The sequence below is a fragment of the Megascapheus bottae genome, chromosome 1, assembly GCF_031878675.1.
Source record: "Megascapheus bottae isolate mThoBot1 chromosome 1, mThoBot2.hap1, whole genome shotgun sequence".
Taxonomy (NCBI): domain Eukaryota; kingdom Metazoa; phylum Chordata; class Mammalia; order Rodentia; family Geomyidae; genus Megascapheus; species Megascapheus bottae.
The window spans coordinates 38,279,735-38,297,405 of NC_143509.1; the positions used below are offsets into that span (position 1 = coordinate 38,279,735).

General features: G+C 38.5%; 1 long non-coding RNA gene across 2 annotated transcripts in view; it reads right to left on the bottom strand.

Annotated features, from left to right (window-relative positions):
* Positions 1 to 2,516: 2,516 nt before the first annotated feature.
* LOC150068960 (uncharacterized) overlaps positions 2,517 to 17,671 on the bottom strand; it is a 78,635-nt gene continuing 63,480 nt past the window's right edge. For both annotated transcript variants that reach the window (XR_016535110.1, XR_016535111.1), the window contains exons 2-3: positions 6,625 to 6,727; positions 2,517 to 3,040 (exon numbers count right to left, since the gene is read on the bottom strand). This is a non-coding gene — a long non-coding RNA (uncharacterized LOC150068960). The remainder of the gene's footprint in view (positions 3,041 to 6,624; positions 6,728 to 17,671) is intronic.

Consider the following 17,671-nt stretch of genomic DNA (forward strand, 5'->3'; position numbering starts at 1 on the left):
ACTTAGTTAATATAGTGTATGTAGTCCTCACAGGAATTTTATTCCAAGAGCTTTTCTGGGGCTTGAACTCAGGGCTTGAGAACTGTCCTTAGACACATTTTTGCTCAAGTGTAGTGCACTGCCACTTGAGCCATAGCACCACTTCTTGCTTTTTCTGTGTATGTGGTACCAAGGAATCAAACCAAGGGCTTCATGCATGCTGGGCAAGCATTCTACCACTAGGCCACACTCCCGGCCACAAGAGCATTTCTGAATGGTCACTACTGAGTGGTCATTCATTATCATGCTTGAGACAGTGTAGTGATGAATCCTATGTATGTTTTTCCTATAATACATACTGCCAGTTCGGAACCAAAGCTCTGCTTCTGGCTTTGTGCTTAGAGACTGAAATAATACACTCTAAGGGCCTTGTTCTTTCACTTGGCTTTTTTGCTCAAGGCTAGAGCTGTATAATTTTTTTACCTTTTGATGCAGGTCCTAGGGCTTGAACACAGGGCCTGGGCTCTGTCCCTGAGGTTTTTTTGCTCTCAATGTTAGTGCTCTACCACTTGAGTCACACCTCTACTTCTGTCTTTTTGGTTAATTGGAGATAGGAGTCTCTGGAACTTTCCCTCTGGGGCTGGTGAACTGGGACAGATCCTGGTCACTCTGAGCAAGCCATGCCCAGAATGGTTCTTTAGCATCTGGAGTGGGAGAGCTACGGACGGAAGACAGGAGCAGGCTTCCTCATCTCTAATCAAGGCATGCCCAGAGGCTGAAGCCTGGACGTTAGTAGGTGCTATGATGGGTGACAGAAAAATCTATAAACCATCAAAGGAAAGTCCAATAAACTGAAACACTTTGAAGGAAATCAGTATAAACCTCCAAAGATTCCAGAGATAAGCTGCAAAACTCTCCAGACACAAAGCGCCCATTAATTCCTAAGTACAGAGATTCAATAAATTAAGAACACTGAATGACCTGAGACACACGGTCTAAAAACCTGAACAAGAAAGGAAATACAACTAATTGGTAAAGCTCCATAAATTATAGTAGAAGTTAGTAAGGAAAATGTGCAGTAGGTCTGAGTCTACCTACTGTTTCCACATTCTGAACAACATTTTAGGGTTGGGTATGGGATTTAGAACCCTCATACATGCTAACCAGGTAGTTATTAATAAAGTTCATTTCATTTCCACATTCTCAGTTCAGAGTTGTGAGTACACAAAATTGGAAGACATTGTAGGAGAATTAATCAAAACAGCAGATGTTTTACAGTATGATCCCATCATTCCACTTCTAGGCATTTCTGCAATCGCTGTGCTCCTCCCTGTGCTAAATGATCTTCGGTGCTTCAATGAGAAGGCAGGCAAGAGACTATCAGAAGGAACCTTTGGAAATTGTCCACACAGAGCTGGAGTGGGGCTGAGGTGCTGTCCCAACTCCTAGGGTGTCCTCTGCTGTTTCTGTGGGAAATGTCAGTGTGGCATGTGAACACCATGTGTGGAATAGTGTGGAATCACACATCCATAGTTTTCTTTACATTAATTCTGTGTGTGTGTGTGTGTTAATAGAGTTTGAATATAGGGGTTGGGTGCTGTTCCTTAGCTTTTTCACTTAAGATGGTGCTGCAGTACTTGTGCCACAGCCCTTCTTCTTGCTTCATATTGTCTAAATGTGTGTATGTATGGGTGTGTGTTTTGTCTCTCTGTGTTTTTCAATGTGCATATCATTCTTAAAGATCTTCTTACTCTGTTGGACTGAGGGAAAGAAGACAGAAAGAGATAGAGGGAGAGTACAAGCTAGTCTTTTCTCCCTTTTTCACTCGTTTTTGCAGTTTATGAGGGACATGAAATAAACTAATAAACTAATCTTGGATGGAAGCTGTGAGACAGCACTTGTTGTCTCTGAATTCCTGGCTGCTGTTTGCAGTAGCTATTTGCCTGTTGGGGTTTTTAGTCCCCCATCCCTCCCGACCCTCAGGAGGGATAGGGAGAACACGCCCCAACCAGGATGAGCAGCAAAAGGAGAGGGCCAACTGACCACCCGCACCCAGCCCTCCCTCTTGGAGGACAATCAGATGGGTCAGAGAGACCCATCAAGGCAGGAACTCATTTACTGAGGAAGTCCATTCAGCTAATATAGGATGCAGGAGCCTATCAGCATATAGGTGGACAGGGTCAGGGAGGTACTCTCATTGAGGAAGTAGGATGCATGTGCTCTCCAAGGGGGTGGAAAGGTTCGATCCCAGAAGTGGCCTTGCAAACCACAGCCACAGCTTGATACCTGGCGGCAGGCACCATCTCAGCCAGGTGCATTCTCAAGACCAGGGAATGAGCACTGGGCCACTAGTTAGGCCTTTTACAGCATAGGTTTCCATTTCCCTGATGTGACATGCCCCACATCTCCCTCTTTTTCGTTTCATTAGTAGGTGCTTGCCTTACTCAAGGGTGTGCCTGTCTTAGGTTGTACCTCTCTGGGGATCTTACCCATCATTGACTCCTACCACTCTAGCTCTTCAGGCAATTTACCTGTAGGTTTGGCAGATCCAAATGGAGATTTTAAGTAGGGGGGATGGCCAACGTTGGCAAAGGAAATCCTTCATCCAGGTAAGGGCCGGTGCCAACCTCATAGGGTTCCCAGTCCGCCATCTCACAGCACAGCATATTCTTGCCAGACTACCATTAGCTGAACAGCTTCAACCTGATCTCTAAGAAACTGAAGGAGCTTATTGATCACACAAGGTCTGAATGTGAATACAAGGATCACTGTAACCAAGGGGCTCACAAAGGGGAGAAGGTAAGGAAGCCAACCAGTCCACAGATAGTTTGCATTGAGTTCATTTTGGCTGCTTTTGAGAACCTCCTGCAGCTTTTTTAAGTAGATCAAGGCCTCCACAATTTTGGAGGACTACTGCAGCCAGGGAATCAAGTTGATATTGTAGGTCCAAACTAGTGTCTTTGTGGGCGGCGTGGATAATGACGCCCAGGATGAGGAGAAGGAAGGCAACTGAGGGATCCAACCACAGGTAAGCAGAGCATCCAGTATGATCGCCTCATTCCTGTGAACAAGAGAGAGAAGGAAAATCATACCTCAAGAGGAGGTGCTCTTGGGTAATTATTTTTTTAGTTTGCTGACAATATTTTAAATCTCTAGCCTGTACCCAAATTGGGTTTGGTTCTCCCACCAGGAAGACACATCCAAATCCTCTCCCCATACTAATGAGAGGATCAGGGCTTCTCCATGATCCAGTAAGAAGATTTCTCCAATGGATTTCAACCTTTAAATAAGGTGTCTGGTTAGACCAATGTCTCTGAAAGGCAGTCAGAGGCTGATCCTTGGAAAAATTTACAATGTTTAGTGTAAGCATGGCTGTCCTCAATTGATCCTGGGGATTGCCTCCCCTCTTTCGTTTTATTAGCTGATTTTTTTAAGGTCTTATTGTGTCTCTCAATTATAGCTTGTCCAGTAGGTTTATATGGTATCCGAGTGGTATGTTTAAAATTCCATTTCCCTGATGTGAGATGCCCCACATTTGCCTGTCTCCCTTTTTTAAATTTTTGAAGGAAACATGGATTGATGGAGGCAGAAGATGGAATGTTTTAATTTAAATTCATCCTTTACCCACTGGATTCTGTAAAGGTTTTTTTTCCCCTCTTCCTACCTGAAAACTGGAAACATCAACAATTCAGCCTGTTTTTCTCTTGTCTTCCTTTGTTCTCTGGTCTAGTTTCCTCCCTGTTCTCCACTCACTCCCCCATGTCCGGGCCTGACATACTGATAATCTGGGATGCACGGGAGAGGCCATGCAAGGCCCCATTGGCTCTTCAGTTCTAGTGGCAGCAGAGTGTCCCCTAAGGCTCGTGGGCTGATGCACAGCCCCAGGGTTGATCTCAGGTCTTCTGCTAGGCAGGCAGGTTGGCAGGCAGGCAGTGAAGTGGGAACCTCCTTGGGGGCAGGCCCAGGTTGGGAAGGGAGACCACATCAGGGCTCGTCTTCCTCAGCCAGTAATGAGCCTCCAGGCCATCTGGAGGGGCTGTGGGGTTTCAGTTGCATAAATCAGTTCATCAAATGAACTTTTGCCTTTAGCAGTATGATTTTTTCTACTTTCAATGCAGTCTGAATAAAAGTCAAATTTTATGGCATAGTTGTCAAAAATGGGCAATTTTTGGTACCTGTTAGAAAAAAAAATGTGTGTGTGTGTGTGTGTGTGTGTGTGTGTGTACATCTAGTTCCATCTGTTGGGTAGCCATATAGCACAGGTATTTATTCTAAAGGTTGGACATTAAGACATATACAACACCATATGAATTTGGCTTTGACTCAATTTTGTTACCTGAGTATGAATTTCCTTCTGTGTTATAATTCTCAAATTTCTAACAATTTACTCTGCTTTTCTGGTTGATACAAGAATTCATGCAGTTAAATGCACAAATCATATTACATATTTTAACAAGTTGCTTGACTGCAAGTAGTGTAGGGATTCTCCACTTAGAACTGGTATGTGTGGGTGTGTGCATGTTTGTGTTGGTGTAAACAATCTGTTGTATCTTACTATTATTAAGCAAAATTGTATACGAAATCTCAAAAGTACTAAGTGTCTGTATGGACAGAGATCTGGTTCATTACATTTGTACATACCAGCATACCGTATAAAAATGAACAATTGACAAAAATCTTCCTATTGCCTAGCTGCTTAAATTGCTTGGAAAAAAGTTTAAAACAGCATTTTCCATCAACAAAATATATTTGATGGTGCCAAAGCTATTCTCCTTGAGACTGACATGACAAAATACTTTCACTAATTTAATTGTGCAACATTCACCTTCAATAACGATGTATAAGGGAATGCTCTGAAACATTAGGCAGCACTTACATGTCTCCAACATTCAAGGGTCAGACGTTCTAAATGTATCTCATATCTACAGTACTATTATCATACTGTGTGGTTTAGATATTAGTGGCTTTTTCAAGATTTATGTTGCATTTAGCTTTGCTAGTCACTGTAGAGCTAATGACTGTGCTAGTTGTAGCTACAGGTGCACTAGTAATAGTTGAGCAATAATGCGGCCTTAGGACAAGATTATGAGGATTTGATAGTTACGGTGGCATAAATGTGCTTGTGACATTCCAACGCAGACAGCTCAACCACATTTTTATCACAGCTTAAATACTACTATTTAGGCAAACATAAATCCTACAGTTGCACCTAAGACTGCTAAGTTCTTATCTTACTAAGTTCTCTTCAGTGTGACACTGCTGCTGCTATTTTAGTTCCATTACTGAAGAGGGCTAATTCACGGTGGCCACTGAAAATGTCTTTGTGAACTCATTAACGAAAATCATGCTAACTGAATTACACAAGCATTAATTTTTTAAAATATCTATCAGTTTTTTTCAGATCTATCACATGAGTGAGAAGGCCTACTTTCCTACAAGAGTGCAGGGGCTGCTTGCTTGCAGTGTTAAACTATATCATGAGCTGGAAAGTCCATATTTCAACGCTCTAAGATAGAAGGAAAAGGTAACCTTGCAATATACCGACCAAAATAGAAATAGAAATACTTCCAGCAACAAAAATGGATAGCACCAGCTATGACCAGGGAGCAACAAATAGCTGAAATAGGAGGCAGACAAAGTAACATGGAAAGTGGGAAGTTCCTAGGCTTCAGAAAACAGATTTTGGCTTATGTAGCCATTACTGGTAACAGATCCACTCAGATAGCTTTCACCATCGGGCTACTATTACTTATGTGGATATAGTTTTTTTTATTTTGTTTTGTAGCAGGCTGTCTGGTAAAAGAAGGGTATTGGTATTCTTATGTTGGACTCACATTTAGAGGACTCATGTCTGAATAATAAAACTCCTATTTCCAATGGCACCATCTGGATAGAAGCCTCATGTGTTCTACCATCTGGCTTTCTTATTTAATTAATCTGACTACTAATGAATCTGTTTACTACTCATGGGCAATAATAGGGCTTGCTTAGAAAGGCTTACAAAAATAATATGGCTTCGAAAAAAATGACAGCAGAGAATATTTTTGAAAAAATACTATGTAGCACATTTCTTTGGGTACTGTTCTCTTACTATTAGTAGACAAAACTTTAAAACAAATTTATTATTTCCTTGAAATAAAGATATAGGACTTAGAATTTTTTTTCCTCAGAAGTTCTTAAAAATGACTGGTAGGTAAGTCAAAACTATTGGAATGCCTCTCAATTACCCTTCATCTAGTCCTCCTGAATACATTCTGGTTGTGTCACTCTTCTTATATCACAACTTCAATACTTGTTTGCATTCACAACTCATCAATCCTAAGTCTTATGCTACCCATCATAAAAGATTCATCAAATATCCCACTGAGAATAAAAGCAGGGTATGATATTTCACTGTCAAAATAATAGCTATAAACCAACTTCTACTACATGTAGAGTGCTAGTTATTGAGTATTTGTTAAACAAATATATTTTGAAAATTTTCATAAAACATAGCCTCTGGTCAAGGGCTAAAGATAGGATAATAAGAGGTTATTTCAATTATTATAAAACTGGAAAGTCTATGCCAATAAAATCCTAGGCAATTGTCATGCAAAACTGTGAAAACAACAATTCCATAGAAAATTTAAAAAAAAAGGTACTTACCTACTAGAGATCACTCTCAAAAGACCAGTTGATAGAAAAGTATTCCCAGGAGATCATGGAGGAAAACAGGATCCCAAGACCCAAGAATCCTGTGAATACTAACCTGTTGTTGGTAGAAATAGTTAAACACCAACACCCTCCTGCATCTTTTTTTTTTTTTGCCAGTCCTGGGCTTGAGCTCAGGGCCTGAGCACTGTCCTTGGACTTTCTCAAGGCTAGAGCTCTACCACTTGAGCCTCAGCACCACTTCCAGCTTTTTTCTATGTGTGTGGTACCAAGGAATTGAACCCGGGTCTTCCTGCATGCTAGGCAAGCACTTTACCACTCGGCCAAACTCCCAGCCCACTCCTGCATCTTCTAAAGAATGTGATTGGACAACTACAGAAAAGCCACCTACATCTAAATTTATCTCTCAGATTAGGTGACTCACAAAGAAAAGGAATGGTCACTAGAGCCTCCATTATGTGCCAGCAGTGATGCCTAGAACCCTGAGTATGCAAATGTGACATCTTCAGGAAAGGAGTCTTCTGCTATGACCTTGAGAAGCTGGAGGGCAGTAGACCTGATGCTCACAGGAGTACAAGAAGTCTGAAAAACATGACACTAAATGAAAGAAGACAGGTTTAAATGTCCATATCTACCATGTTTCCCTGTTTTTAAAATGACCAGAAATAACAGCCTTTCACCATAAGGGAAATAAGGACTAAATGTTGGTCACAAGAAACCTGTGTGACAGAAATAATAAGATTGTGCCTGGTATAGTAGAGTATGCCTGTAGTCCACACTACTGAAACTACTGATGTAGTAGGAATCACTTAAGCCCAGGACCTCAAGATCAGCCTGGGAAACATGGAGAACTCTACTAAATAAACCAAACCAAACAAAAATCCCTATTCCCCAAATCAGGAGATGTAGAGGCCTCTTAGAGTTAATGTAGTTAACAATCCTGATCTCTCAGCTTTCCTTCTCGGGGAATAAATTTTGAGTATTCAAGCTTTTAGATGAGTAGGAACTGACCCTGAATAATCAAAGCCATAATGACCAATGCAATCAGTGAGCCACTGTAAAATCCAGGGAAAATAAAATTTTAGGAAGGAAAAAAGGAGTATGGAAATAACACAAAGAGTGAGAGACTGAGAAAGACAAAGAGAGGGACAAGATTCAAAGGAACAAATGGTATATATCTCTTTTCTCATTAATTACCTAAAAATCAACTTCTCGGAGTAAAGTGCTATTATGGGACAGAAATAAGAGTGATGAAAAAAATCAGAAGGATAGGTTACTTGTGGAGAGACAAACAGGAAAATAAAATTTCAATTTAATTTGCCCAAGTATGCTGTTAATGCTAAAATTTTCAGCATGGACTTTTAGCCCAATAAAAGCTAATTACATATGTTGATAGGCAATTATTTGAGGGAAGTTTGTAAAAAGTCACTGGTAGGTAGAAAAAAGGAATGAAATTTCTTTTTTGCTTTCTCTTCCATTAGCCCTCCTGACTGCATTGGGCATTGTAGGGTCTGGTGCCGCTATAGTGACAGCTATATGAAAAGCTGATGCAACAGGAAACACTTCAGCCCAGGAGTTCAGGACTAGCCTGAAAACATGTAGAACACTACTCAAACAGCCAGCAAACAATGCAATGAGGATTACCAGCTAGGGTGGACAGCCCCTGTAAAGGCAATGCAGTTTTTGTCCTTATTTCTATCTCTTCCAGCCATGAGGCCATGCCAGTAAGAAAACAGGTCATTAGATAAAATAATGAGTTCGTGCTGGGATTGGAGACATGCACAGTGGTAGGGACCTCGACAAACATACACCAGACTCTGGATTCAATCCCAGTATCACCATGTACATACATATATATGTATGTATATGTATGTGAGACATGTACAAGCACAAATATATCTTATAAACATGACCACGTATATATTTTAAACATATACACTCATCTATATACATACGCGCACATACTTACATATAAATACATTGGCTTTTTTTATTTAATTTTTTTTTTGTGATTAGTAAAAGGGTTACATGATATTTGCCAGATAGAAGGTGCATTAATTCACATACATTGATACCCTTTCACATGTCCTGGTACCCATTACCCTCCCCCCCACCCCCCCACCCGTCTTGGTTTTCCCCCCTTCCCTATCAAATTTCAAATAACCAAATACAAATAAATTTAATATATCAGATAACAAAATGACAAAGCTTTTTGAATCAACATTCTCAAAATGAACAAAATTCTCAAAATAAACAACATTCTCAAAATGATGACATTGTAGAAACACATATCAGATCACGATTGCCAGGATGTTAGGAGCGGCAAGGAAAAGAGTTTTGTATGAAAAGAGCATCAGTAAGGATTCTATGTCTGCATGGAATATTTTTTTGCTTTAAGGCAAAGATACATGTTATTAAATGGCACACCATTGTAAATACATTGGAACAATGACAATTTCTTTGTACTGATATTGCAATCTTATTATGTAAAATAATATCAATTGTTGAAATTGAGTGAATGATTATGGGAACATTTTATGTTATCTATAAATGTTCAAATATTATATCTAATATATATCCTATCTAATCATATTGATATTCTTAAAATTACACATTTTAAAATTAAACCAAATAACAGTAATACACAAGCCATTCTTACTTTGATATAGGTTAACTGCCATTTCAGGTTAACATGAGTATCAGAGTATCAAGGTTCCCAAGAAGAATAAATACTCAGAAACATGGGAAACATTGATTAAAATGGAAATAGCTATAGGAGGATGGGGAAGAGGCTTAGGAGAAGAGAAACCAGAAGAAAAAGAAATCCCAAATTTTGACTATCTGATTTTATTGAATATGCAAAGTGAAAACTTCCCCTGTAGTCAGAGGAAGTGACTTGTCATCCCATATTTTTATTTCTTGACAAACATAGACATTGACAGGGAAATATTAACAATGGAATAATCTTTCTTTGTTCAAAGATAAACTAATATAAATGACAGTCATGCAAAGGGAATTATAAATTTCCTTCTGTCCTAGCCTATCACTGAATATATTTCTTATAATACTAGACTATCACAAGGTACTGCAAGAGATGCATACAAGCTTTGAGAGGTAGCTCTACATTCTTTACATGACTCCAGATCTTTTAGCTGTTTTTTCCTATGTATGTGGTACCATGGAATCAAACCTGGGTCTTCGAGTGCTAGGCAAACACTCTACCAGTAGGCCAAACTCTTGTCCCAGATCTTTTAGCTTTAAGAAAAAGACTTAAAAATACATTTGGATTAACTGCTGATTTCCAAAGGATTCCAGCACATGCAAATCTTTCACCTGTACATCACAGAATCAAAAAGATGAGCTACTGGACACCCAGTGGCATAAAGTAGTGTCAAAAAATCTGCTTCTGCCCCAATCCCAAATCTGTGAAAGCAATCTAGAACTGTTTTTAGCCCTCATGACATTTCTAATTTATCCATAATTCATTGCCTTTGACACATTGCAAAATATACTCCTCAGAATACATTGAAAACTTGATTATACTAGTAAAACTGATAAAAAATAAGTTCTAAAGCTCAAGATCTGTTCCTTACTTCATGACATTAATTTCTTATTTACTTGTTTTGTAGATCAATAAATTATGTATATAAAACAATAAGTTATATACGTGTGTGTGTGTGTGTGTGAAATTAGTTACTGGAAGAGTCAAAGAATTTACTAACATGAAATAATCATAGTTCTAAGAGTAGCTTGATTCACAATAAGGCCTTGCATCAAAAAAGCAGAAGTTAGTAAAGGTAACAGAGAGCCACATCAAGAGATACACAGAATGGCACTCAGGGAGGCAAAAGGAGAAAATGGAGGAAGAAATACAAAAAGGTCAAAGGGAAGGAAGAAGAATTAATTATATAACATGAAACAAGTCCTGTGTGATTTGTGCACAACTTCAGCCTAATAAAGCTTGAGTATATTCTAATGTAAGATGATATGACCATAATAGGAATGACTTACAGACTTCCTAGGTTGTACAGTCTCTCTTGCAAATAAATACCCACATGGACCTTTAGTGCATAATCATCAAAAAATTGATACAAAATTTGCTACAAGACTGTTAACGAGTCGAATATTACAACTACAATACATATATGTAAGAAATATCACAAACATACAAATTGAATAGGTTATACAAATACACAATTAGTTCAAAAATAAAATATAAAAATATTCCATACAAATTCTATGCTGCTGTCAGAAAGAACAACATTGCCCCATTTGTTAGGAAATGGAAAGACTTCAAAAAAATCATATTAAGAGAAGTAAGCCAGACTCAAATAACATAGGGTCAATTGTTTCCCTCAGTAGAAACCTTGGGCTCTCCTAGCAGAAATTTACAATACAACAAAACCTAGATACTTAATGCCATATAATATGACCCTAAATCAAAGGACCATCAGTATATAGAAACAAAAGCCATATAATGAGTGATTGTTGTGCTTAATGTACTATGTTATTTCTGATCACTTTTGCTGTCCATTGGTTACCTCATATTGTTACAGTATTTCACCTTGTTATCTGATATACTGTATATATGCATATTTGATTATTTGAAATCAGATAGGGAGGGGGGAAACAAGATGAGGGGCTGGAGTGGGGGGAGGGAAATGGGGACCAAGACATGAGAAAAAGTATCAATGTGAAGTAATGCACCTTCTATCTGGTGAATATATTGGAACCCTTCTAATAATTACAATAAAAATATATGGAAAATATTGCATAGTAAAATTACACTATAAAAATTACATCATGTCAGGCACTTCCTATTATTCTAGTTACTCAAGAGGCTGAGATCTGAAAATCACAGTTCAAAGCTAGCCAAGGAACAAGTCTATGAGAACCTAATCTTCAATTAACAACCAGAAAACCAGAAATGCCACTGTGACTTGAGTGGTAGAGTGCTATCGTTGACCTAAAGAGCTCAGAGACAGTACCTAGGCCAAGTTCAAGTCCTGAGCCGCCCCCACACACAGAAATTACTAAGTTGTTATAGAATTGAGTATTCTATGAACTCAATTTTCTAGAATGAACTCTAAATACCTCTGAAATAACTATTCTAGTTGCCATAACAGCTCTAAGGACAAAAAGCAATAAAAGCTCTAAACACCAACATTTAGAATACCTACATTTAAATAAATTGAAAAATCTAGAAGAAAAAGATACATTTCACAAGGCATAAAAGCTCACAAAGACTGCAGAGCTTCTGTATGGCAAAAGACATAGCTAGCAAATTAACTAGAAAGCCTACAGAGTGAGAGAAGATATTCACTAACCATACAACAAACAAAGCCTAATATCTAAAATATATCAACAGCTCAAAAACTTGAATCACACCAAAACTAATCTCCAAAGAAACCACCACCCCATTAAAAGATGGGCCAAAGACTTAGAGAGTTTTCTCTGAAGAAGAAATAAGAATGGCCTATAGACACATGAAGAATTGCTCGACATCTCTGGTCATAAACAAATGTAAATCAAAACAACTCCAAGATTCTACTTCACTCCAGTTAGAATGGCCAGGATCAAGAAATCTAATAACAACGGATGCTGGATGGGATGTGACCAGGAGGGATTACTACTACACTGTTGATGGAAGTGCAAACTGGTTCAGTCTCTATGGAAAGCAGTATGGCAGTTCCCCAAAAGACTAAATATAGAGTTCCCCTATGACCCAGCAATTCCACTACTTGGAATTTACCCAATCATCCTGAAACAAGGACATACTAAATCCACTAGCACAACGATATTCATTGCAGCACTATTTACCACAGCAAAGATAGGGAACCAACCCAGATGCCCCTCAGTTGATGAGTGGATCAACAAGATGCGATATTTATACACAATGGAATTCATTGCTGCTGTTAGAAAGAAAAACATCACCCAATTTGTAAGGAAATAGAAAGACTTAGAAAAAATCATGTTAAGTGAAGTAAGCCAGACTCAAAGGAACCTAGGCTCAAAGGTTTCCCTCATTTGTCATAATCAGTAGAAACCTTGGGTTCTCCTAGCAGAGATTCACATTAGAACAAAATCTAGATATCTAAGGCCATATAGTATGACCCGAAATGTAAGGACCTCCAGGATATAGAAACAAAAGCCATATAATGAATGATTGTTGTCCTTAACATACTATGTTATCTCTCATGTCTTTTGCTCTCCCTTGGTCATCACATATTGTTACAATATTCACCTTGTTATCTGATATATTTTATACATGCATATTTGGTTATTTGTAATTGTATAGGGAAGGGGGGAAATCAAATTGTGCAGGCAAAGGGGGGAGAGAAATGGGGACCATGACATGAGAAAGGGTATAAATATTTGTGATGTAATGTACTTTCTATCTGGTGAATATAATGTAACCCTTCTATTCATTACAATAAAAATATATGAAAAAATAAAAAATAAAAAAAATGAGCATTAAAGTGGCAACTATTACTACACCATTCTTTAAAGGAATGGAAAAATTTCTTAAAATAAATTGAAGTTGGCTATGCTCATAAAAAAACTAGAAGTTATGCAAAATCTAAAGAATTGAACACTTGACAATTAAAAATACAGGTTAGTAAAAAATAATGTCTGTGGCAAAATCAATACAATAGAGTCAGGAATACCAAAATACTGGTGCAGATCAATTAAAAGTATCCTGTCTGACCAATGGAGATAGGAAAATAGAACTTCTAGATTCCTGAAGGAAAATCAAAATCCTATTTTACACGTATTAGAATTCTAAAAGAAAAAGCTGAAAAGATTAGTGCATTAAAAAATTTTGAGAGGTAATAATTATAGTATCTTTATGTTCTACCTCACTCCAGTTAGAATGGCCAGGATCAAGAAAGCTAATAATAGAACCTGAAGGGGATGTGGACAGAAGGGATCACTACACTGTTGGTGGGAGTGCAAACTCGTTCAACCACTATGGAAAGCAGTATGGCAGTTCCTCAAAAGACTAAACATAGAACTCCCCTATGACCCAGCAATTCCACTACTTGGCATTTACCCAACTGTCCAGAAACAAGGGCATACCAAATCCACTAGCACAATGATGCTCATTGCAGCACTATTTACCATAACAAAGATGTGGAACCAACCCAGATGTCCCTCAGTTGATGAGTGGATCAACATATTAAGTGAAGTAAGCCAGTCTCAAAGGAACATAGGCCCAATAGTCTCCCTCATTTGTCATAATCAGTAGAAACCTTGGGCTCTCCTAGCAGAGATTTACAATAGAACAAAATCTAGAGACATTAGGCTAAATAGTACGACACTAAATGTAAGGAACTCCAGGATAAGGAAACAAAAGCCATATAATGAGTGACTGTTGTCCTTAATGTACTATGTTATCTCTCATCTCTTTTGCCATCCCTTGGTTATCTCATATTGTTATAATTTCTCACCTTGTTATCTGATATATTTTATATGTGCTTAATTGGTTATTTGAAATTAGATCGAGAAGGGGGCAAATCAAGATAAGCGAGGGGAGGGTGGGAGGGAAATGGGGACCATGTCATGAGAAAGGCTATCAATGTTTGTGAAGTTATGCACCTTCTATCTGATGAATATAATGTAACCCTTCTATTAATCACCATAAAAAAATGAAAAAAATTCTTAACTAGGACAAAATCCTCCAACTCATAGTGTTTAAGTCTGATATCTCTACCACCAAAAGACATTTGTAGTGTTATTTACTGCTCACAAAAAAACTGTAATTAAAATATTTTTTTGATCATTGTAAAAGAAAAAAAGAAAAGAAAAAACTGTCACTTGAGTTCAAAGGTTTTCTAAAAGTTAAAAGAAGATTTTTAAAATAGATGACCCAAAGGCAATGGACTGGACCTAGTGCCTCAAGACTTCAAATGAAAGTACTTTCAAGTGAAAGTGAAAGGTACTTTCAAGTGAAAGTAAAAGCTTAAGTGCAGGGTGTTCAAGCAAAGGTTAGCAGAAATAGGCTAAGGTTATAGGTTCCTGGCTAGGTAGGGTCTATGCCCCTGAATCAGCCAGAAGAATTTACAGAAAACTGATCTTCATGCAACAATCCATCCAGGGAGGGACCAGAGTCATTTTTGAAAAATGACGCAAGATATACTAAAGTAAGAATACAAGAGGAAATGGGAGGATGAAAATTGGTACACAAGAAGAAACAGGAGATGAAAATTACTATATGAGTCTTTATTTTGCTATTTTTGTGTTAAGACTACTTTTGTGGTCACCTTGAGTCAACTACCCTGGTTCCAGCTTTGACAAGGGATGTTGTCTCCTACTATCAAGAATTTGAATATTTAAAAAAGGGATTTGTGTTCGAATTCTGTTTTTGTTTTTGAAAAAAATGCTTAACATGCTCCACCACCTGCATCTGGTTTCCTCCTTGTGATTACAGACGCAGGGTGGCATCAAATGGTGACAACATAAAGTGACTACCACCTGCAGGGTGCCATCATAGAGTGATAACCAACTGCATGTGCTTAGCACATCAGTGTGTTTTCCTTAATACACAGCCCCATTGAACCTGGGGGCTGTTCTCTACCAGTCCAAAAGTGGACAGCAGTCACTGTGCAGCTATTAAAATGACTCTTAGCTTCTTAGCTTGATTCACCAAATGCTGGTGACTTTCAAACTGTACATTGAAATCCCTCCTGAATAACTGGGATATAACAGCCACATGCATGTGATACACATATCTATGAAGATGTACTTACATAAAAATTATTAATGAAACAGCTAAAGTTATGTGACCTGTGAAGAAAAATCTCTCATCCACCTATATATCAGTACAATGAAACATAGAAGGAGTTGGCACAGATCCAACAAATTGTATAAAGGAGAAAAAAAATCACAGAAAGGAGGAGAAATATGCAAATGGCTCTGCCTGCTGAAGGAGGATACAAGAAGTCAAATGGAAAAACCAGCTGACCAGAATCAGCAATTGACACACTCCAAATTGAAAAAACAAACAAACAGCAAAATACAGGCTTCCTGCCCTGAGTTGCACAGATGGATATGGAAGCTGTGAGAAGCAACAATGAGTCTGTGACAGGATCCAGAAAACCCTATGGCTCCAAACATCTGCTGAAACTCCTGAAGAGGCAGAAAGTCATCATGAGGGGAGTGCTTCTCAGGGAGCCCAGGGAGCAGATGCAGCATAATGTCCTGCAATAAAAGGTTTCTCATAGAGCTCAGAGGCTTGAAGAGGGTGTGAGAAGTCATGGGATCAAGCCCCAGAAAGTGAGGACTGCAAAAACCTGATTTCTCCCACACTGAGAGCAGAGACCTTGAGGTCCACTGTATGCTGTACTAAATATGCCAAGCATTCCTTCAGCAACCCAGAAACCCACAGACAGAGACCACTCTGGGGAAAGAAATGGTGGTGAAACACAGTGGTGACACTGTTCAGAAAGAAATGTACACTACCTGACATAGGTAACTATGACCCTGCTGTTGGATTTAACAAGAAAGCTACTGCTAAAAGGTTCATGCTGAAAAAAGTCAGAGGTATGCAGGCTTGGAAATATGAGCCGAGCCTCAGATCAGGGACTGGAGAGCAGTGAGTATGGGTTGCACAGGGGAAAAATGAGACCCTACAAAATCATACCATCAATACTTCCACAATATCCAAACACCTTTTAGTAATTAATAGGAATACTTTGTTATAGTGTGTTAGTTTCCACATGCCCCACACTCCGTGCATCTTACATACCTTTCCCCTCCCCTGAATAACTCATGACCTTCTCATTAACTTATCTGATGAAGGTAATCTTCCCTCATCACAGCCATACAAATAAAAATGACCTAGAATCACTCCAAAAAGGCTTCCCATTCAAGTTCTTGACTGTTCCTCCTATGCTAAGGGAGGCCTCCTAGAACCCAAGGGCAGAACCTGCAGGTAAAATTTAACTAAAAATTGAACAAGAGCCATGACCTCTCATTTAGAACCTCACCAGAAAAACAATATAATCTCTGCCATATACAAAAATTTAAAGATTTAAGAAAGCAGATAGCAGTCATTGGATCAAACACAAACATATGACCTGAAAAACTGTAAAACCTGTGGATCCTCCCAACCTGAGATCTATGACCTCATAATCTTGCTTGTGGATCTAAACTATGGGAAATGCTAAGGGATCGCAGAAGTCTCCCTGCTAAAGATAACAATGTCAGCCTGTAGCTAAATTTCTAAGAGTCTTCTATTTAAAGAGCCTCTCAGAGTAGAAAATCCCAGCATTATTGCAACTGAGATCAGTATACATGTAAGACAATATAAAAATCCAACAGGATTTTTAGAAGTTGTTGTTCATAAGTCTACTAGCCATTGAGCCTGCATTAGTTCAACTTATGTGTCCTATTTAGCTCTGGTTTCCCTCAGCTATAAATCATAAAAAGGTGATTTACCTTTCAATCCTGTCAATCTACCTTCTCCATTTAATTCTTGAACTTCCTATTACTTGCACATACATATGATCCTGTATGTGCACTTATTCTTTTCTCCAACCTCACCTTCACAGTACTCCAGGACAGTACCATTTTAGACACCTTTTCCCCTTGCCTAAACAACTCACCTCACCTCCCCAACTAAACCTGTTTTACAAAGTACACCTTGGATGCTAAATCCAACTAAAAATAGGAATGGGAGTAGTGGACCTGCTTGTATTGGCCCTAACAAGAGCATAACATGGTGATTTACTTCTACAAAATCTGTAAATCTAAGCTTTCCTCATCTGATCTGGAAAAAGAGTTTCACGTGGATTCTAGAGCGAAGACATTGACTAATCCCTGAATGTATCAGTGGCCTAATTAGTAAAGGGGTAGGGTATCTAAATTAAGAATTCTCAGGGGTTAGTGGTAAGGTTCAGCTGGTAGAGTAAAATGCAAATAGTGAAAGTGTCACATCCTGAGAATTCTAGACCAGATCTCAGATGAAAAAGTATTCTCAGAAGTAAAACTGGACAAAATGAGGATATGTTCAACATCTTTCTTGTCATAAAGAATCAGA